Source organism: Miniopterus schreibersii, assembly GCF_964146895.1.
Source record: "Miniopterus schreibersii genome assembly, chromosome: 2".
NCBI classification, from domain to species: Eukaryota; Metazoa; Chordata; class Mammalia; order Chiroptera; family Miniopteridae; genus Miniopterus; species Miniopterus schreibersii.
The window spans coordinates 105,761,214-105,784,953 of NC_138102.1; the positions used below are offsets into that span (position 1 = coordinate 105,761,214).

The 23,740-nt window shown below is 36.0% G+C and overlaps 1 protein-coding gene and 2 pseudogenes across 14 annotated transcripts in view; 2 read left to right on the top strand and 1 right to left on the bottom strand.

The window, feature by feature from the left end:
• The window catches only part of WNK1 (WNK lysine deficient protein kinase 1), a 146,583-nt gene that overhangs the window by 117,244 nt on the left and 5,599 nt on the right, over window positions 1–23,740 (bottom strand). The window lies entirely within an intron of this gene.
• LOC308553564 (large ribosomal subunit protein uL1 pseudogene) lies at window positions 9,782–10,209 on the top strand (annotated as a pseudogene). Its single transcript has one exon. The product of its transcript is annotated as a large ribosomal subunit protein uL1 pseudogene (transcript).
• On the top strand, window positions 20,891–21,522 carry LOC308553565 (small ribosomal subunit protein uS5 pseudogene; annotated as a pseudogene). The gene has a single exon. The product of its transcript is annotated as a small ribosomal subunit protein uS5 pseudogene (transcript).

Below are 23,740 nucleotides of genomic sequence, written 5' to 3' on the forward strand. Positions count from 1 at the left end.
CAAAACCAATTTTACCATAAGCTAATTGATATAAACAAGAGTTAAGTTCCTATGACATCTCATCAACATTATAACAAAACGACATTGAACAAAACAATGTTATTCGAGGACCTGCTATGTAAAAGACATACCTGGAGCACCCACCTCAAGTGAAAAGGGAGACTGTGTGACTGGGCTCAGCCCCAAAGGATACTTACTACATAAAGTCACCCTGCAAAGACTGGGAGACTAGCAGAACTACCTAGTACATAGAAACAAACACAGAGAGGCAGCCAAAATGAAAAGAAAAAGAAACAGGTCCCAAAGTAAACAGGTCAAAACTCCAGAAAAAGAACTGAATGAAATAAAGGAAAACAATCTACCAGATACACAGTTCAAAACACTTGTTATAAAGCTGCTCAATGAACTCAGGGGAAGAATAGATGAACTCAGAAAGAAATTCAACAAGATTTAGTAAACAGAAAAAAAGGGCATAGAAACCATAAAAAAAGAACAAGTTAGAAATGAAGAATACAATAACTGAAATGAAGAATACACTAGAAGCTATCACCAACAGAGGAGATGAAGCAGAGGATAAAATCAGCAATTTAGAAGACAAGGTAGCAGAAATACCCAATCAGAACAGCAAAAAGAAAAAAGAATCAAGAAAATGAGAATAGTTTAAGGAATCTCTGGGACAACACCAAGAATACCAATATTTGCATCAGAGGGTTACTAGAAGGAGAAGAGACAAGCGATCAAAAACTTATTTCAAGAAATAATGACTAGAAACTTCCCTAACCTGGTGAAGGAAATAGACACAAAAGTCTAGGTAGTGCAGAGTTCCAAACAAGATGAACCCAAAGAGGCCCACATCAAGACACATCATAATTAAAATACCAAAGGTTAAACACAAAGAGAGAATCTTAAAAGCAGCCAGAGAAAAGCAGTTAGTTACATACAAGAGAGCTCCAACAGACTGTCAGCTGATTTCTCAAAAGAAACTTTGCAGTCCAGAAGAGATTGGTACAAAATGTCCAAAGTGATAAAAAGCAAGGAACTACAATCAAGATTACTCTACCCAGCAAGACTACCATTTAGAATTGAAGGAGTGATAAAAAGCTTCCCAGACAAGAAAAAACAAACTAAACTAGTACTGCAAGAAATGATTAAGAGCTTTCTTTAAGAGATGGGGGGGAAAACTATCATAAATAAGAATAAAATGGCAGTAATTACATACTATCAATAATTACTTTAAATGTCAATGGATTAAATGCTCCAATCAGAAGACATAGGGTAGCTGAATGGACAAGAGAAGAACATTTCAGCTCAAAGCTACGTTCTTTTGCAGCACACATGTAACATTTCCCAGGATAGTCCATGTTAGGCTACAAAACAAGTCTCAATAAATTTAAGAAGACTGAAATTATATCAAGCATATTCTCCAACCACAATGGCATGTGAGTAGAAATCAACTACAGGAAGAAAGCTGAAAAACACAGAAAGACATGGAGACTAAATAACATGCTACTAAGCAATGAATGGGTTAACAATGAGATCAAGAAAGAAATCAAAAGATACCTTGAGCCAAAATATATAAAGAACTCATACAACTTAATATAAAAAAAAAACACAACCAAACAATCCAATTTAAAAATGAGCAGAGGACCTGAGTCGACATTTCTCCAAAGAGGACATAAGAGGACACACAGATGGCCAACAGACAAATGAAAAGATACTCATTGCGACTAATTATCAGAGGAAGGCAAATCAGTGAAGCCATTATGAAAAAATCTGAATGCCTCAAAAATTAAAAATGAAACTGCCTATAACCCAGCAATTCCACATCTGGGTATTTAACCAAAAAAATTCAAGACACTACCTTTCTAAAAGATATATGCATTGCTATATTCACTGCAGCATTATTTATAACAGCCAAGATATGGAAGCAACCTAAGTGTCCATCAATAGATGATTGATTAAAGAAGTTGTAGTACATATATATACAGTGGAATATTACTCAGCCATAAAAAAGAATGAATCTTACCATCTGTGACAACATGGATGGCTCTGGAGGATATTATGCTAAGTAAAATATGTCAGACAGAGAAAGACAAACCCCATATGATTTTACTTATGTGTAGACTCTAAAGAACAAAATAAACAAAACAGAAACAGACTCATGGATACAGAGAACAAACTGATGGCTATCAGATGGGAGGGGAGTTAGGGGCTGGGTGAAAAAGGTGAAGGGATTAAGAAGTACAAATGGGAAGTTATGAAACAGTCACAGGACATAAAGTACAGCATAAGGAATACAGTCAATAATATTGTAATAAGTATGTATGGTGTTAGGTGGGTACTCGACTTATCAGGGGGAATCACTTCATAACTTATATAAATGTCTATAATATTGAATGTCAACTGTAATTGAAAAATAAAATTTTTTAAAAAGTCAAACTAGCCCGGCTGGGCGTGGCTCAGTGGTTGAGCATCGACCTAGGATCCAAGCGATCGGGGATCCAGCGATCGGGGTTCGATTCCCGGTCAGGGCACATGCCCAGGTTGCAGGCTCGATCCCCAGTCGGGGGCATGCAGGAGGCAGCCGATCAATGACTCTGTCATCACTGATGTTTCTATCCCTCTCTCCCTCTCCTTTCCTCTCTCTGAAATCAATAAAGACATATTTAAAAAAATTAAAAAGTCAAACTAAAACATATATGTATATCCCTGGCAGGTGTGGCTCAGTTGTCTGGGCATCGTCCTGTGTACCGAAAGTTTGCCAGTTCGATTCTCAGTCAGGGAACATGCCCAGGTTTCGGGCTTGATCCCCATAGGGGGCATGCAGGAGACAGCCAATTGATGTTTTGCTCCCTCCCTCTCCCTTCCTCTAAATATAAAAATAAATAATAAAAAAATATATAATATATATTTGGAGCAAATAATTTCATTTTTTAAAAATTCATCTTTCTTGTTGAAAGTATTATAGGTGTCCCCCCCCCCCCCCCACATTGATCCCCTCCGCCACTTTCCTAGCCCCTCCTCAGGCCTTCACTGCACTATTGTCTGTATCCATGGGTTATGCAGATAAGTTCTTTCGCTAATCTCTCCTCCTCTCCCCTTCCCTCTGAGATTCATCAGTCTGTTGCATGCTTCCATGTCTCTGGATCTATTTTTGTTCATCAGTTCATTCTGTTCACTAGATTCCACATTTAAGTGAGATCATATGATATCTGTCTTTCTCTGACTGGCTTATTTCACTTAGCACAATACTCTCCAGGTCCCACCACGATGTCTCAAAGGGTAAGAGATCCTTCTTTTTTATAGCTGCATAGTATTCCATGGTGTAAATGTACCACAGCTTTTTTATCCACTCATCTACTGATGGGCACTTGGGCTGTTTCCAGATCTTAACTATTGTAAATAGTGCTGCTATGAACATAGGGGTGCATATACTCTTTCTGATTAGTGTTTCAGGGTTCTTAGGAAATATTCCCAGAAGTGGGATCACTGGGTTAAATGGCAGTTCCATTTTTAAGTTTCTGAGGAAACTCCATACTGTTTTCCATAGTGGCTGCACCACCAGTCTACAATCCCACTAGCAGTGTACTAGATAGGGTTCCCTTGTCTCCACATCCTCATCAGCACTTGTCATTTGTTGATTTGTTGATGGTAGCCATTCTGGCAGGTGTGAGGTGATGCCTCATTGTCATTTTAACTGGCATCTCTCTGATTATAAGCTACTTTGAGCATTTTTTCATATGTCTCTTGGCCATCTGTATGTCTTCTTTGGAGATATGTATTAATTCCACTTGCATTTTTTTTTAATGGGCTACTAGAAAATTTAAACTACAAACGTGGTACACATATTTTATTGAACAGTGCTGATTTAGGACATTTGTTTTCCTCAGATTTTAATTAGATTTCTAAATTCTAATTAATTTCACAAATTTGGGAATCCCAAAGTGATATATTTAATGATACACAACTAAGCTCCATGAGGATCCCCAATTTTAGAAACATTATTCCAAATAGTTCCCTGGGTTTCCTCATCTAAAAAAGAGATAACAGCCCAGCCGAGCATGGCTCAGTAGTTGAGCGTCGACCTAGGATCCAGGTGATCGGGGTTTGATTCCCGGTCAGGGCACATGCTCTGTCGGCTCGATCCCCAGTCGGGGGCGTGTAGGAGGCAGCCGATTAATGCCTCTCTCATCATTGATGTTTCTAGCTCTCTCTCTCCCTCTCTCTGAAATCAATAAAGATACATTTTTTAAAAAAAAAGGGAAAAGAAAAAGAAAAATAGAAATAGAAATAATAAAAAAGAGATAACACATACTACGTATGGGATTACTGAAAGAATTTAATGAGATGTACTACAGAACAAGCTGGTGGCACTGTTATAAACTTGCCAGATTAAATAGTCAGCTATGTCACTGCTTCTATTATTTTCTCATAGAATTCAGGATTCAAAGCCTTTAAACAAATGATAATTAGGTCATGAACTTTTAGTGTCATTTTAAGCCAAAAACCTCAGAAGTTAATTCTAAAGTCTAGTCTAAACAATGACTTAAAATTATATAAAATTTTACATCATACTATGAGTATAGTACATTTTTTATTTCTTTGTTACTTAAAATATTCCCAGTAAAGTGTACAAGTTATCATTTTCAGAGGAGGAAAAAGGCTCAGAATTTAGGTGAGTGGGATGTCCAGGGTCACACAAATATTAATATTCCCAGAAAATTTTATATTAATTCTTAGATTTAAAAAGACACAAATCCCATGAGAACTCAATCATGGAGTGGGAGAAGAAAGGAACCTGATAGAACTAGAAGATTGGCAAGTTTTTTTACAAAATTTATCTTCGTGGTTAGAACACAAAAGCAGAAAACTCATTTAAATTAACCACAAAATACATTTTAAAAACTCAAATCCAAAAAGGTGCTGAACAATTTTAGTCCCACTGGTTTGTTACAGTGAATGCCAGTATTGTATCTATTAATAAAGGACTAAATAATAAAAAGTAGAAATAAAACTAACAATCATTAGATTATCTACATTATAAACCAGCAACTGTAGAATTCTGTATGTGCCTAACTTAAGCTGTTATTTAAAATCATCATCATTTGTTCCCTTCCTAAGAATAAACACTATTCACAGTTCATGTTATGATTAACAAACAATGGCAGGAGCTAAAATTCATATAGCTGCTACATTTTTATTTTGTGGCAAATATTTCATAACTTGCTGCTTGATTTAACTAGTTAAGTAGAAAAAAAAAAAGATCTAATTTCAAGTTTAAACTCTACATGAAGTATTTTTTCAAAAACAGGATTGTAAGTAGACTTTTTTTTTTTAATAATACAGAACAGAAAACATAACTCATCCCTAGAAAAGTTAAGTATTTTGTGAAACTTTTCTTTTATGTGTGTATGTACTAGGTCATAATGTAAAATTTAATTCTTAGAATGTGTCTCACTCAAAAAAGGTTTGAAAACTACTGCAAAGTAGTCTATCTAGAGCAAATCTACTTTATATTTAGTAACTGGAGGAGTGTTAGGGGAAATCAGACTAAATCAAAGTAAAAATCCTCCTTTTTGATTGTTCAAGAGGATAAGCTGAAAGGATCCTTAAACAATTCTACTACTTGCTTTACTAGTAAGACAACATACTTACTTACCCAAGGTCATTCTTCTGTAATTAGCATTAGAACCAAATCTCCCATTCTAATTCTCTTTGCACTAAATTGGGTGGCAGAAAGACACTTTTAAAAAAACGGTATCAGAGTTTAAGTGCTAATTCTGAATTTCCTATTTTGGTCTCTAATAACTAAAAGAAATTGCAGTTTAACACATGGAACCATTTCCTCAAGTACTACTCTGCCAGATTAATGACCATACCAGCTCTCCCATTAAGAGCTTTTTCCAGCTAGTTACTTGGTACTTAGCTTTTTATGGCACTTTCCTTTTCCCATTATGCTCAGTAGTGCATGCAATACATTAGCTTTAGGAATGCAACACAGTGCTTTTGAAAATGCATGGCTGGGGCCATAATATAACTGAAATTTTCCTAAATTTCTATATTCTGTCCAAATTTTAAAACCAAAGTACTATAAAATCTACATTAGACCATATTTTTGTAATCTGTGTACTTCACTCAGTATTAGACATTATAAATATTTTAAGAGGTCTCATTTAAAAACAGTAAAACTTCGAAGTTTATGCAAAATACTTCATTCCCATCTCTTGACAAATAAATCTTCACCAAAAACTGAAGTCAGTAAGAAAAGAAGCATATAAGGACTGAAGTCTAGCATGTAAGAACTAAAGACTAAACAAAGGTGACCTCTCTACAAACAGCTAAAAAAATTAAACACTGCAGGTGAGAGCAGATTATCACTGTTTCATAAATAAAGCAAAGATTTGTTTCTACATCGTCTCCTGATAGGAATAATAAAGTCTTAACATTACTTGCTAAGAACCTAAAAAAGTACCTCAAATTATTTCTATAAAAAACTTTAGCCTAGTCAGAGTGGCTCAGCGGTTGAGCATTGACCTATGATCCAGGAGATCGAGGTTCAATTCCTGATCAGCGCACACGCCCCGGTTGCAGGTCGATCCCCAGTAGGGGCCATGCAGAAGACAGCCGATCAGTGATTCTCTCACCGCTGATGTTTCTATCTCTCGCTTTCCCTTTCCCTTCCTCTCTCTGAAATCAATAAAGACATATTTAAAAAAAAAAAACTATAAAAAAAAACTTTATTTACCCTTAAACAATTCTGTTAATGATTACCAACAAATTTCCAGATTTTAAAATTACTAAATATTAGAAATGGCAGATATGAAGCTATTTCTTCTGATTTCTGAGACTAATGATAACTAGTCAAATCAAAGAAGTACATAGGAATTTCAAACAAATGCAGGGAAGAGGAAATAGAGGCTAAGGTAGTGTCCTTCACACCCAGAAAAGAGAAAATGTCTTAGTTATTCTTTATTTCTCAAAACTGCAGTATAGTAGAGACATTTAAAAATCCAATATTTTTATTCCACAATTCAGTCAATTCACAAGTCTGCATATGAATTTTTCTTTTAGAGACTAAGGGAATTTATAAATAACTATATATGTGTTATGAGTATATTTGTAAATTATATTCACAACAATGTTTATAACCTAGATTAATTTCCAAACCGGGAACTGTAAATCTGAAAGCAAGTACCACTCACATGCCAAATATGAGCTGCCAAAGTCCACTCACTAATTATTCTAAAATATAATGAAAATAAGTTGAAAGTATCATTCAACTCTTGAGAAAGAGTGACAATATGATCATCACTGTTAAGAGAAATACAGTCAGTGGCAGTTTTAACAGAAGAAAAAGCTGTCTCCCTGAACTGAGAGGGGTGAGAGGAGAGGTGTGGGAATCAGACTTCAAACATTGTTTAAAAAATATAAACCTAGTGGTTTTCTTTCTTAAAATCTTTCATTTGTTCCATAGCTTGGTTATGTTAATCTCTTTAAAAAGTGGACATGTCCTGTCCCATGTTATTTTATTAAGTCATTCATAATCTCAAGCCCTAATCACGAGTGTTAGCACAATGAGTGTTTCCTTCTAATTTCCACAAATCACTTTTTAATAACAAATTACTTACCCACTATGATAATCAAGTAGTCATAATATGTTAACTTTTCTAGGTTTATGTTATGTGTAATATTTAATTTTTAAAAATATCTTACCACTAGCGTATCTATACAAATCTTAACATCTTTATAAGATTTTTTTAAAAACTCAAAGCATCAAATCTAAATATTAAATACTATAATAGCCCTCTTCTGGTTTCTCACAGCTCAAGTAAACAGTATAAACAAAATTTAACCCTAATTATAAGCAAAGATGTGAAATCACTTAAGTTGGAAGATCATTCCAACTTAATTTAAAACATTAGGAAACCATGAGCCAGCTACTTACAGATTTCCAGTTAGAGCACTAAATAAGAAGTGGGGCTTGAAATCCTTCTAAAGCAACTAACAAGATATTCACCGCTAAAAGTTTTGAACTATGAGTCAGTCATATTTACCTGTGGCTACAATTCGACATTAAGTACCACTCAAGGCTGAAATAGTACAATTCTGACATATCTCAACAGGACACAAAGACAGATGAAAAATACTGTAAGTTTCTGGAAGGTAAACAGTTTAAAGTTTCCTGAGTCTGTGGTAAATTATTTTTTAAAATAGCTACCATGTATTATTAATATTTGTTTCATTGAGCAACTACAGTAAACTTTGATACTAAATATTTACTGCTTGTCATTTCAAAAGAAATATACTTATAGCAAGCATAGATTTCACTATGTTTCTTCAAATCAAGTATTAATATTGTAATACTTAAGAAATTACAGAGCTGGATAATAGTTCCATAGTAGACCATATCTAGCTTCATCTCAAAATTCTAGTAGACTATGTTTTGTCCAAAGTAATACAAGCATCTAATTCCATGATAAAATCTTGTCTTTCATGCAGAAACAAATCTAACTCTTCAGCTATTTAAAAACTGCAAATGAAAGGCATAGATGCTGACTGATTTTATCCAATGAGGATAGTAACTAAAAGTAACACTGCATATCATGCAATAAGTATAACTATGCACATAATTCTCAACACATCACAAAATAGTAGTAATAAAAGGGTCACTTAGTCCAATCCTTTATCTTCAACACTTCTGAACGATCATCTGCTCTGTGTGACTAGGTCTTTGTAAACATTCTAGCCAACAATTATGACTCAAACACAGAATTACTGGTTACTTTTCTGCATTTACTAAGTGCAAGAAGACAATCTGAAAAGGCTACATGTACTATATGATTTCAACTACATGACATTCAGGAAAAGGAAAGACTACAGAGATGTAACAAAGATTAGTGGTTGCCAGGGGTCAGAGTGATAGAAGGATGAATAGGGAGAGCACAGAAGATTTTTAGAGCAGTGAAAATACGTTGTATGATATAATGATGGATATATGGAAAAATATGTCTGTCCAAACCCATAGAATGTACACCACCAAGAGTGAACTCTAAGGAAAACTACAGACTTTTCGTTATGATGTGTCAATGAAGGTTCATCTTTGGTTTATTTAATTATTTTTTAAAATATATCTTTATTGGTTTAAAAAAAAAAGTAGTCCAGTCCAGCGTGGCTCAGTGGTTGAGGGTCGACCTAGGATCCAGGCGGTCGAGGTTCGATTCCCAGTCAGGGCACATGCCCAGGTTGCCGGCTTGATCCCCGGTCCGGGGTGAGCAGGAGGCAGCCAATCAATGACTCTCTCATCATTGATGTTTCTATCTTTCTCTCTCTCCTTTCCTCTCTCTGAAATCAATAAAAATATATATTTTTAAAAAGTTTTGGTGAGTGATGTTGATAACGAGGGAGGCTAAAGCTAGCATGTGCAGGGGGGTTGGGGAATACATGAAAAATCTCTGTACTTCCCTCTCAATTTTGTTGTAAACTTAAAACTGCTCTAAAAATTGTCTTGCTCTTTTCTAGTTTTGGTGGCTCAAGGAACCATGAGTAGTAGCAAAGCCTCCTGCCACACTCTCTAGGAAGTGGTGTGGGAAATCCTGCACAGGAACAGGAACCAATGCAAGCGTCAGAAGTTTTTGGAGAAGGTGGATCTGCAGGTCAGCTTGAAGAACTGTGACCCTCAGGACAGGTGCTTCTTAGGCATCATCAGACTTAAATCCATTCCCCACCCCAAGTTCTCCACATATGTTCTGGGGGACCAGCAGCACTGTGACGATATCCCCACATGGACATTGAGGCACTGAAGAAACTCAACAAGAATAAGAAACTGGTCAAGAGGCTGGCCAAGAAGTATGATGCCTTTTTGGCTTCAGAGTCTCTGATCAAGCAGATCCCACAAATCTTGGGCCCGGGCCTGAATCAAGCTGGCAAATTCCCTCCCTTGCTGACCTACAATGAGAACATGGTGGCCAAAGTCGATGAAGTGAAATCCATGGTCAAGTTCCAGATGAAAAAGGTACTGTGTCTGGCAGTGGCTGTTAAAAATGACAGGTGAAAATGACAGATGCTGAGCTTGTGCACAACATTCTTTTAGCTGTCAATTTCCTGGTGTCATTGCTCAAAAAGAAGTGGAAGAATGTCCAGGCTTTATACATCAAGAGCACCATGGGCAAGCCCCAGGCACAGCTTAATAAACCATACTGCTATTGTTAAAAATAATAATAAGTCTTATGAAAAAAATATATTGTACTGCTAACACTCAATTCCCAGCATTGAAAAAGATTTGTCAAAAATATAACAAAGGATCATTAATTTGGATGTGAAGAATTTACAAAAACTGATTAGGGTAGAAAAGCTCCTGAAAGTAGACAAAATATATCAAAAGACAAAAGAGGATAGACATACCCCCTGGCTGGGCATGGCTCAGCAATTGAGCATCGGTCTAGGATCCAGGAGATTGCGGTTCGATTCCAGGTGAGGGCTCATGCCCGTGTGCAGGAGGCAGCAGATCAATGACAACTCTCTCATCATTGATGTTTATATCTCTCTCTCTCTCTCCCTTCCTCTCTCTGAAATCAGTAAAGATATATTAAAAAAAAAAAAAAAGGATATACCATTCGTTATCAAGCATATGGGAGTAAGTTCTGAAGAAATAAAATATAAACAATGAGAAATTTTTAAGATAATATTGATAAATGGTGCAGTGAAATAAGAACTCTCACTTGGGTCCCTGAGAACATACATAGGCATACCCCTTTTGGAAAACACTTGACAATATGTAAAAAGTATTTAAATGTTCACACTCTTAGAATCAATAAATTCATTTCTGAAATGCAATCCTACGAAAACAGTTCTAAACAGTGAAATCTGAGGTATTAACTGTGTTTTGTTCACAATTTCCAAGCCTTTGTGGTCCCTAGCCTTGGGGTCTTTTGTGTTATTTTAGAACCAGCAATTAGAAAACAATTCCCTCAGCTGGCTTTGGATAAAGAAAGCCCAGGCCTAAAGAGAAGACTTCAGCTGGACTGTTCCTGAGAGGGAAGAGATGGAAGGAATGAGGAAAGTTTTAAGAGAAAAATGGGGGGAAAGAAGGGGATTAGAGGATGTGCCTAGACGAAGATCAGTAACCCACCCCCACTGGGAGTTTCAAGATGGTGGGGGGAGGCCAATGGAAAGACAGTGATGAGAACTTTTGTTTTAAGAAAATTCTGCAAAAGATGCTCTGTAACTTGGCCTTAAAGAGAACTTTCCAGGCTTACATATATAAATGCATGTCAATGACAGGCAGTATAGATGGAAGACTGGAAAGTCCTTTCCTGGTAATATTCTGGACTCTATAAAGTTATCCAAGAATTAGGGGGTGGGGGTGGGTGAGGATTTGAGCAAGGGAATAATGGCCACCTAAATTAGGGGAGGACACAATACAGATTAAATTTTAGTAAAACAGGAATATGACATTTCATAGTTACCACCATATAGAGTATGACTCATGCCTACTGTATAATAACAGAAAAAATAACAATACCTGACTACACTGTGGATAAATTATGGCGTTTCCACATAATTAACTATCATACAGTTATTAAAAGTATCTATACTAATGCTTATGTTACAATGAATTACAAAAGTATTATTACATAAGATTATACATACATATAAACCTATGATCCCAGCAGAACCTAAGTTCCATAAGGGCAAAGCTTTTCCTCTATTTTCCAACTAAGACAGTACCTGGCACATTGGAGTTTAATAAATATTTGTGGAATAAATATAAAACCAATTTTTTTTAACCCGCACGTGAGGATTTTTTCCATTGCTTTCCAGAGAGGGTGGGGGGGGGGAGAGAAAAGGGGAGGGAGAGGAACATTAATGTGAGAAAGACACCGACTGGTTGTCTCCCGCACGTGCACCTACTGGGACTGGGGACTGAGCCTACAACCCAGGCACGTGCCCTTGGCCAAAATTGAACCTGGGATCCTTCAGGCTGCAGGCTGCCGACACTCTAACCTCTGAGCAAAACCCTCTAGGGCAATATAAAACCAAACTCTGAGGGAGAAACAAAAGGAAAATATTCAAAATGTGATACATCAGCACTATCTTTTAGTGATGGAACTTTAGTGGGGTTATTTTGGTTTCTATTTTTCCGTCTTCTGTCACCTGAATGTATATAACCCCTACAATGGAAAACAACAATTAGGAAGTATTTCCCTTTTAAATGCATTAAGAATTTCCTGTATTTTCTTTTCCCCCCCTTTTTACTGAATTTATTGGGGTGATACTGGTTAACAAAATTATACAGGTTTCAGGTGCACAATTCTACAACACATCATCTGTACACTGTATTGTGTGTTCACTACCCCAAGTCAAATCTCCATCCATTACCATATATTCCCCCTGTACCTTCCCCGGAAATCACCACACTGCTGTGTTCATGAGTTTTTTCTCTTTTTTTTCTTTTTTGCTCAATCCCTCCACACATTACCAAGAATTTCCTACATTTTCAAAAAATTTTTGGTATGCTCTAGAGTAGACGTAACTGAAAATTTAAATAAAAGGAGCAGATTTAACTTACCTTGCGTGGTTAGAAAACAGAAAAAGCACACTAAGGCTTTTCCCCCCTGTAAGTTTAGTCAATATACAAAACTAAACTTCCTCAAAGAACTTTCAATGCACTCTTATTAAAGCCCCTAAAACATGGTTTTTACAAGCTTTTCAATCATGGTAACACGTTCTAAACGCAAAGTATTGGTTTAAAATATACTGACCATGCCCAAAAGTATGAGGCAGTGAATGAACTTTCTGTAACTCTCTAAACAAAGACTGAAAGTGAAAGAAATAATCAGCTTTGCAATATTATCACCCAAGACCTTTAAGCTTTAGTTCAGTGATCCAATATATCAATAATCAATTTCAGCCCAGCAGGGCGTGGCTCAGCGGTTGAGCGTCGACCTAGGATCCAGGCGATCGGGGTTCGATTCCCGGTTGGGGCACATGCCTGGGTTGCGGGCTCGATCAGTGACTCTCTCATCATTGATGTTTCTATCTCTCTCTCTCCCTCTCCTTTCCTCTCTCTGAAATCAATAAAGATATATTTTTAAAAAATAATAATAATTAAAAATAATAATAATAATAATCAATTTCAGGGATTTAGTTGTAACTATTGTTACCATTTGTGGGCCAAACATTCTAATTGATTTCCTCTTAATGATAATTAAAAAGAAACAATACATACTCAAGTAGGAATTCAAGTATTGTTGTACATCCTAAGATCAAAATGTTAGTTCTGAAGGTGATGATGTCACACTACATGTGCAGTAACACAAAGTATCAAAAATAATTTGTAACAATATACAAACTTAATAGTTTTCTATCTAAAATTTCAAAATTTTAATGTAAGAAATTTACGTTATTTTCCCTCTGAGGTAAAGCAGACAAATTATGCCAACATACAGCCTCATCACAACTATGTAAACACATATACCAATTATAACTACAATATACAAACAGTATTTGTTTTTTCTTTAAAAACCTCAAATTTTTAAATGGGAAATGCTTTTGCTATGCAATAAAACAGGCAAACTGTACCACCATACAGTATGATCACAACTATAAAAAAAATCAATTGCAAAGAAATTAGGCTGTTACAAATGGTAACAATGCTTATCTCTGGATGAAGGGATTGATTATAGGTTATTTTTATTTCCTTTTTTCCCTCTAATCTCCTAATTTTGATTAAAAAAATTTTCTTAAAAATGTTTCTTGTGTGTGATTTAAGGATGGTCACAAAAACTAAGGTGGAAATAAATGAAGATTATAACTCAGGAAACTAAGTCAAAATCAAATTAGCATATAGCTCTAAACAATGACTATCAAAAGGCCCTCCTACAAAAGGGAAGTAGACTTCTGTGGTCATTAAATTACCATAAACAGTCTGAAAAGCACTGTCTTGCCATCTCAAATATTCTACAACTTTATTAAAGCAGTTAGCTGTATTCTCACTAATCCTTTATCTTTATTTGTTGTACAGGAACAATTAGTCAAAGAAATAACTATTTTGGAAAAACTTTATGAAAGTAAGTAGTTGAACTACAAGGTGTCTCTTTTATAAGCAAATGATATCAAAAATCAATTTAATCTATTTCTCAATATCATTAAAAGATGAATATGAGCACTAAATTGGTTAACAAGTATAAGGAACCATAATGACCAGAAATTATTAAAGAATATAAATAAAACAGCAAGTCCACACATTCAATATACATCCCAATATGCATTTATATTTCAGTTTACCTGAAATATAAAATAACCAGAAATATTTACAAAATATCTCAAGATACTTCTTGGCAGCAACTAAAGTGCTGAAAGAAAGAACCAACCATAGGAAATATAATTTCTGTTACAGACATGCTAGTGCATAACAAAGGACAAGATAAAATTGTAAAGGACTAAATGACAATTTTCATAATAATCAGGTATTAAAAGCACCAAAAAACAAAATGAAAAAAACTTAAAAAACTTAAAATTTCTGTGTTGAGCAATAGCAAAACACTTATGGTTTGTAAAGAGTGCTAATGAAAGCAACCACAAAAATAATGTTTCTAAGGTATTTTTTAAAGTAGTAAATTTAATTTATTGCAGCATCAGCTCTTTTACAGCATTTTAATAAAATAGTCTAGGTAAGAGGTGGCGAACAGAAATATAATGTGAGCTATGCATGCAATTTTAAATTTTTAAGAAGCTACATTTTAAAAAGTAAAAAGAAACAGATGAAATTAATAATATACTTATTTACCCAATATATCCAAACATTATCTTTTCAACATGTAGCCAATTTTTATTTGGAATCTTTTAACTGTTTTTATACTAAGTCTTCAAAATCCAGTGCATATTTTTACACGTAGCATATCTCAATCTGAATGCTAAATTTTCATCAGAAAAACTTTAGAAAACAAATACTGAATTTGATACCAAGTTATTTGTATTTATAAGAAAGTATTTTGGATATGGGTGAAAAGGGAAAAAAATCTCCTGGATTACTGCAATCTTTTCCTACAATGACAATATAAATTCAGGGCAGTTTATATCACCTCTTTTCCTCTAATGCTAAAAAGCTGTATCCTATCCCTGAAAGCAGCAACAGAAAGTATGTAAAAGGACAGACAGTAAATTAAGAGAAGCTAAGACAGTGGCTACTCTAAACTGTTTTTACTCTCATTTTGTTTTTCAACAAAGTTTTCAATTCTCTGGACACCAACTGGGTGTCCTATAATTCAATTCCTTTCTGACACTAACTACCCGGAGTTGGCACAAACCCCACAACTTAAGGGCTCAGTCCCACAAGACTGCCCTAATTTTCTATGTCCCACTAGAGTTGCCACCTATACTTCTGATTGACAGGCTACAAATCAGGGGCTCTCATGACCCCCACCCTCAGGTTTGATAATTTGTAAAGGGCTCAGAGAACTCAGGAACAGCAAAATGGAAGAGATGCATAGGGCAAAGTATGGTAGGAGGACCACAGAGCTTCCATGCCCTCTCAGGTGCATCACCCTCCCAGCACTTTGATGTGTTCATCAACCTGGAAGCTCTCTGAGCTCTGCTGTTTAGTGTTTTTTATAGATATTTTATTACATAGGCATGACTGATTAAATCATTAGCCACTAGTGATTGATTCAATCTGCAGCTTCACTTTCCCTCCCTGGAGGCATGGATGAAAGTTCCAACCCTGATGGCCAGCCCCTACCTATACAGAAGCTATCTAGACACAACAGGTATATTTTGAAAAACTTCCCATATTTTGAGGTGAGATCTTGTGTGCCCAAGTATGGATTACCCCTTGTATAACAGTCTGACTTCAAAGAACCATTTTTAGTCTAAAGAACATCCAGGAATCCAGGCCTATTAGATGATATGTTTATTATTATTAGTCTCTGCTGTTGGGTACAGAGGCAAATAATATCAATGAATACACTTTAAGAGTTTTACCACATTGTTAATACAAAGTCTTGCTACTTCCAGAAGAAAACTTCACTTATCTGGAAATCTTACTGTAGGTGAGGTAACATCTTATTCCCATAACAATGCTGAATTAAATGAAACATTCCAAAGGATTTCAAAACAATTATGAAATTTAAATGAGATTTCTATTTGGAGCTCATACAAACAAGAGAGCCAAAACCTTCTCAGTAGCATATATGTCAAAGTAAACAGTAAAGAGAAGGAAAAAAGAGATGTTTTTAAAAATCAAATAAAAAAGTCAATTTATACTGTCAATATCAAGAACTAAGTTAACAAACTATAACCTCAATCTCCAAAGTAATTAAAACTAAATTCTGTGGAAATTATACAATAACAATTAACATGTCAATCTATTCATTAGTACTCCAATATCTTTAATTCTGCTTTCCTGATGAGTAAAAATTTTAGGAATTTAGAAATCCAATTAATTCTTACATTGTAAAACTTGAAAAAGAACCATCTTTTAAAAATATATATATATGTATGTTTTAATTGAATTTTCAAGAAAGAGGAAGGGAGAAGGATAGTGATAAAGAAATATAGATGAGAGAGAAACATAGATCGGCTGCCACCTGCACACCCCCTACTGGGGATCAAGCCTGCACCTGGGGATGTGCCCTCACCTGGAATCAAACCATGACCTCTTGGTTCCTAGGTCGATGCTCAACCACTGCTCAGGCTGGGTCAAAATGAACCATCTTTATACATTAGGTGTCATCTAAGGTCCACTGACAAAAACCCTACTAACACTAGAGTCATTCAATTTGTCTCTATTAGATGGAAATTTGATACACACTGACCATTAGAAATAATATTCCTTCTCCTTAAATATTTAAATTTAAACAGAGCCCGGCAGGGTGTGGCTCAGTGGTTGAGCATCAACCTAGGATCCAGGCGATCAGGGTTCGATTCCCGGTCAGGGCACATGCCCAGGTTGCGGGCTGCAGCTGATCAATGACTCTCTTGTCGTTGATGTTTCTATCTTTCTCTCCCTCTCCTTTCCTCTCTCTGAAATCAATAAAGATATATTTAAAAAAAAAAAAATTTAAACAGAACATTCTCTATGATAATCAATGTAAACAGCATCTAAAAAACTCTGAACACACCAAGACATTAATAAAATAAACCTGCCATCTCCCTTCTTATAGAATCTCTGTATGTACACTGGCTAAAAGGCCATTTAAGTGGAGATATATTTCATGAAGTGCAAGTATAAAAGGTATAAAATGCTCAATGACAAATTATAATTGCTAGAGAGCAAAAGGACTTAGAACTCCACCATATCCATACCTCAGCTTCAGCTCCTGCTTTTGGCCCCTAAAAATTAAAAAAAAAAGAAAAAAAAAAAAAAGAACTCCACTAGAATTCAAACTCTTCTTTCTCGTTTAACTAAAGTTTTTCTGCAGTGGAAAAAACAAGGACTCAGATATGCTATGTGATCTTAAACAAGTTTTAAAGTTTCAGTTAGTTTCCTCAAATATAAAATTGAGAAAATATCTGCCTTGCTCTGTTGTTGTGAGAATTACAAATAATATGCTGTGGGCATAGCATTGTGCCTGTCACAAAAAAAGGGCTCCTATAAGATAAGTATTAGTAATTATTAATACCTTTCCAAATTAATTAGCAATAGGAACACTGCAAAAAGACAAGGACTGAAGAAAGTATATGCAGTATTTAGGCTTTTTGTTGTAGAAAAGTCCATTTTGAACATATTCTAGAAACAGTACAATCATTCAGAAACTTTCTTGTAATGGAATTACAAGAAATCTTTCTGTTTCCTAGAGTGACAAACAAGGATGGTCATTTCAGAGAGAAGCTCCAGTTATAAAGTATGTATCACCATAATGATATGCAAATGTAGTATGAAGGCCAGATTATAGGAGAGAAACAAACTGTTTAAAACTCAGCACATGGCTCTCCCAGTGCTTAAGTGAGTATTCTGTAAACTACATGATAAACGGCATAACGTGTGAAAACTTATTTGGACTGAATTTATCCACAAAGAATAACCAAATATTACATTTCAATGCTTCACTTTTAAAGACCTTTCCTTGCTCACCTATCCACCTTGTCCTTGGTAAGGTCTTCTACTTACACAGTCTTTCTTGCTCTACATTCATTCAAACTTATCTAAAGAAATTACCTACTCTTACTGTTTCTACTTAACAGTCCTTAGTTATTCCTTAAATCCACTGCAAATTTTCCACTCTTTTGAAACTGTAAGATCACCAAATATTTGGAATACGTGTAACATAATCTTAATCTTTGTCAATTCTGCATGTACATGTGGAGTTTGTGATAACATCCTTTGTACATATTTTCAAAAAACAGAAGACTATTTTTTCTTTATAACAGAGAATACATGGGTTGTTGTTTTCTGTTTTTTTAAATATATTTTTATTGATTTCAGAGAGAGGAAGGGAGAGGGAGAGAGAGAAACATCAATGATGAGAGCCATTAATCAGCTGCCTCCTGCACATCCCTTGCTGGGGATCAAGCCCGCAACCCCGGAATGTGCTCTGACCAGGAATCAAACCATGATCTCCTGGATCATAGGTTGACACTCAACCGCTGAGCCACACCAGCTGGGCAAGGGTACATGTTTTAAATGTGTAACTTAAGTTATAAAAAAGTAGCACACTGTATATCCTTTATGGTGTGTGAATTATATTTTAATAAAGCTATTTAAAACACACACAACTCTCCCTGTGCAGGTAGCTCACTTGGTTAGAGCATTGTTCTGTATAAAAAAGGTTGCAGGTTCGATTCCTGGTCAGGGCACATACCTACATTGTGGGTTTGATCCCTGGTTGGGGCGTGTACGGGAAACAACTGATCGATGCTTCTCTCACATTGATGTTTTTTCTCTTTCTATCCCTTCCTCTATCTATAAATCAATCAATCAATGAAAGCATGTCCGAGGGTGAGGATTGAAAAAACAACACAGCCCAGCCAGTGTTGGCTCAGTGGTTAAGTGTCCATCTATGGAACAGGGGCTCACAGTTCGATTCCCACTGAGAGCACATGCCCAGGTTTCGGGCTCAATCCCCAGTTGGGGGGGGGGGCATGCAGGAGGCAGCCAATCAATGATGCTCTCTCATCATTGATGTCTCCATCTCTCTCCCTCTCATGCTCTGGCCAGGCTGTATTTCATTTTAATTAATTTAAATAGCCACATGATTCTATTTTTGTAGTTTTCCCTTACTCAAACTAGTTTAGAAATCTAGGATATTACCAGTAACTTACATCTACTTATCTGCTTCTTCCTTACTCAATCTCCCCTCACTTAGGTAATCCTAAAATTTGTTAATTACTTAAGAGCCACATGCAATATACAATTTCAATAGCCTAATCTCTACACTTCTTTTCTACTCCTTCAAAAATTTATTTTCAACAATTACTACTAAGCAAATTGGACTTCTCTGCTATATTCTTGTCTTGAAATTTTATTCCCTGATATTACCATTCTTCTAGTTTTCTATTTAGTCTAGCCCCTGGGCTCTTTTTTTCCTTTGCCCATCCATTAGTTATTCCTATTTTGCCCTAGGACCATCTCTTCCTCTATTTCCCTCTCTCCCCCTCCCTCCCTTTCTATGATTTCATTTACTTTCATTATTTCTGCTATGACTAATACAGACATTTGGGAATCATCAGCCTCTATTTATACCTCAGACTTATCCTTTAAGGTTCAGTAATATAACCAACTGACAATTGAACTTCTTCCTGGGGGTTTCACAAGTACCTCAAATTCAACATCTCAAAAAACCAAAAGCCCTATTCTTTTTCATCCCCTCCTTCAACTGACAGCACCATCATCTAGCCCCACCCTCTTATCCATCCTCCAAATTGAATTAATCACTGAACCCTGCATATTTATTGCCTAAATATTTAAAGATGCCACTCCTTTATTACTTCCTTTGTTCAGGCCCTAGAAATCTCATACTCATACCCTAACTAAACTCCACACATCCCTTGTACTTTTCTTTAAAAAAAAAATATTTTTTTATTGATCTCAGAGAGAGGAAGGGAGGGGGGAGAGACAGAGAAGCATCAATGATGAGAGAGCATCATTGATGGGCTGCCTCTGGCATACCCACTACTGGGGATGGAGCCCAAAACCCAGGCAATGTGCCCTGACTGGACTCAAACCCCAATCTCCTGGTTCATGGGTTGACACTCAACCACTGAACCACACCCACCAGGCCCTTTTAATCCATTCTCCACAATTATTAATATGCAAATCTAACTGATTTACTTCTTTGTTTACAATTCTTTAGCTACTCTCTGCTACCTATAGGTGAGTATTTGTGCTGGAGGGGTGAATGGAGAGCTCAAAGAGCATATAAATATGAGACTGCCTGGAACTCCTCAGCATGTAAAAGATGATCTGCTCCACTTCCCAAATTTCCCTTAATCCACAATGACCTACCAGTCCAAGTAAGGAGAGTATCCACATAGAAATGAATATATCAGGTTATTAAATTCAAAACTATTAGCCACTAAGATGACCTTGTCATTATTCTAAGCAATCTGTTTACCTTTATGTACTAAAATAGAAAATGTGCACATTATAATTATTTGATTCACTAATTAGTTTCATCTCTCAAAGTTTGGTTTATATATAAGTTTGTGTTTGACTGACACCATACCATCTACCGAAAACACACAGACCAAAAAAAAAAGATCATCTGTTTTTGAGAAGCTGAACCCTGGCTTCATAAAAGACATCTACAGAAATAATCAGTGTGATTTTTCTTAACTAAACTGAGTGTGATGATATAACAGATTTTCAAACACTCATTCTTAAATTACTCTGAAATTTCTTAAGAATTCTTAAGCTTCTTCAAGGAAAACACCAAATGGTGGATGATGGCAGATGACACTGGTGCTCCAGAGGGCCAGGAGGCCCCAAGCGCTTCCGTGGAGGATTTGGCAGCAGCAACTGGGGCTAACGTCTTTCACCAAGTTGGGCTGCCTAGGCAAGGACATGAAGATCAAGTCCCTGGAGATCTCTCTCTTCTCCTAGCCCATCAAGGAATCTGAGATCATTGACTTTTTTCTGGGGTCAGCTCTCAAGGACAGGCTTTTAAGATTACACCATGCAAAAGCAGACCCAGTTCAAGGCATTTGTCGGCATTGGGGACTACAATGGACGCGTCAGTCTAGGTTTTAAGTGCTCCAAGGAAGTAGCCACTGCCATCCCTGGGGCCATCATCCTGGTCAAGCTCTTTGTTCCTATGTGCGAGGCTACTGGGGGAACAAGATCCACAAGCCCCACGCATCCCTTGCCAGATGCCTGGCCACTGTGACTCTGTGCTGGTGGCCTCATCCCCGCACGCAGGGACATTGGCATTGTCTCAGCTCCTGCCCAGGAAGCTGATGATGATGGCCAGTATTGAGGACTGCTACACCTTGGCCAAGGGCTGCACTGCCACCCTGGGCAACTTCACCAAGGCTATATCTTTATTGACTTCAGAGAGAGGAAAGGAGAGGGAGAGAGAGAGATAGAAACATCAATGATGAGAGAGTCATTGATCGGCTGCCTCCTGCACGCCCCCAACTGGGGATCGAGCCCGCAACCCGGGCATGTGCCCTGACCCGGAATCGAACTCTGATCGCCTGGATCCTAGGTCGACGCTCAACTGCTGAGCCATGCCCAGCCGGGCCACATATTTTTGTATAAGAAAAATAAAGTGAATTTGGCCTGTTTAAAAAAACAAGAATTCTTACATTCCTAGGAAAACTGTATTTGCTCATCATGACAGCTTATCTGAGGATTCTTTTCTGAAAATCATTAAGCACATTAACTTAGCAGAGCACATTTAATATGTTAATCTTACAATGCAAGATTCAAGTCATAATAGCAAAAAAGTAAATTCTGTATGAAACCCCATCTGAAAAATCTGAATATAAATTAAGGTGGAGATATTATACAATCCATTAAGTCAACCACAAAACCAAGCAAATTACTGACTTTTCCTCTCATGTAGATTATATCATATCAATAACCAATCTTTTTAAAAACACATACAAAATTAAGTTTGCCACCTGTCGAAGGTACAGTCCTCTTCCAAGTAAAAACAGTCCTATAGAGCTTCTGGTAATTTCTCTTCAACCTGAAAAGCTACTTCTCTTTTAAGATTTGATAAAATGCCTAAGTTGACAAAGCAAAAGTTCTTAAAACCCAACTTTTATTAAGATGTTTTAAATATTCAATTTGTAATGTGACAAATTATGGCCTTCAAAATGGATTTTTTAAAGCACAATCATCCTTTTTTATATTGTATATAACACTTTACAGTCTTCAAAAGTACATTCAGTTGATCCTCAACAATCCTGTTAAGTCAGTAAGATATATTACTAATAAGACAGCATTACAGATTAAGTTCCTTACTCAGGGTTAGGCAAGAGGGTAACGTAGAACCCACGTGTTCTTCCTTGCAGCTCTTTTCCATCATAGAGAACTGTATTATACCATACTGAACTCTCCCAATACAAGATTAGAGAAGCTGCTGTGGACCAAAGAAAGGCAAGGAATATGGATGAAACAACCTTGACTTCTACAACTATTTCTAACTTGATAACAGAAAAAAATTAATACTTATTAAAGTATATTGAGCACCTACATATATCTTCAAAGAGTTCAAAGACTAGTGGAGTAGTCAAAAATGGTAAAGGGCTGCAAATCAATTAGAAGACTGTTACAAGAATAATCCCAAAAGGAAAATGATTTTAGCAAGTTCTGGAAACTAGTAATTCAGAAAGGCTGGCATTTGGGAAAGTGACAGGTTGTGAAATTAGAAAGTTAGGCAGAAAAACAGATAAAGCTAAAGAATTTGAAAGCACTGATGACATCATGTTCAACTTCAAACTTCCTCCTATAAGAACAGTGGCAACAGTAAGAGTTTTGCTACATGATTTTTCAAGCATGAATGTAAACAAATCAAACAAAATCTTCAAATATACCTAAGAAAGCCTAAAAGAGATGCTGTATCATCATAGTTAATATTTATGTGCTAGGCCCTGTCTTAAATGTTTTATATATATATATATATATATATATATATATATATATATATATATATATATATATTCACTTAACCATCACAACAACTCTATAAAACAGGTACTTAATACATTCTATTTACAGATTAGAAGCTAGCACAGAAGTTGCCCAAGGTGACACAATGATTAGCTGGACCAAGGAGTTTAGTTCTTAATTACTATGTTACACTGCGAAAAATAGTGTTGCCTTCAAATCTAAATTCAGGTCATACTAAGTCTTACCTATTTCTGCAGACTAGATTGGTCCTATGTTTAAAAAAATAACCTCAAATAAAATGCAAGATGCTAAAAATAAATATAAAAACCGAGTAACTATAATTATTATTAACATTCTCAGAAATTGTAATTTGAGCATAACCATTCCTGCTGCTTTTACAGCTTTATCTAAAAAACTTAAAAGTTACCAGAAAATCCAAATAACAGGTTTAGGATGATTTCAGAAAATGAGGGCCCAGTTTTAGTTGAAAGTTTCCCTAGGATAGATTTTCAAATCACTAGAATCTTGCACTAAAATCTGAATGTCAAGAAACAAACTCAGTCACCAGGCAACAAGATTCCCAATTTGTTTTACAAAAAAACAATCTCTTTCCAAGTTCTTGTACTAGGAACAACTATGATACTAAAGGTCATAAAAACAAAAAAAGATAAAGAGAAAAGAAAA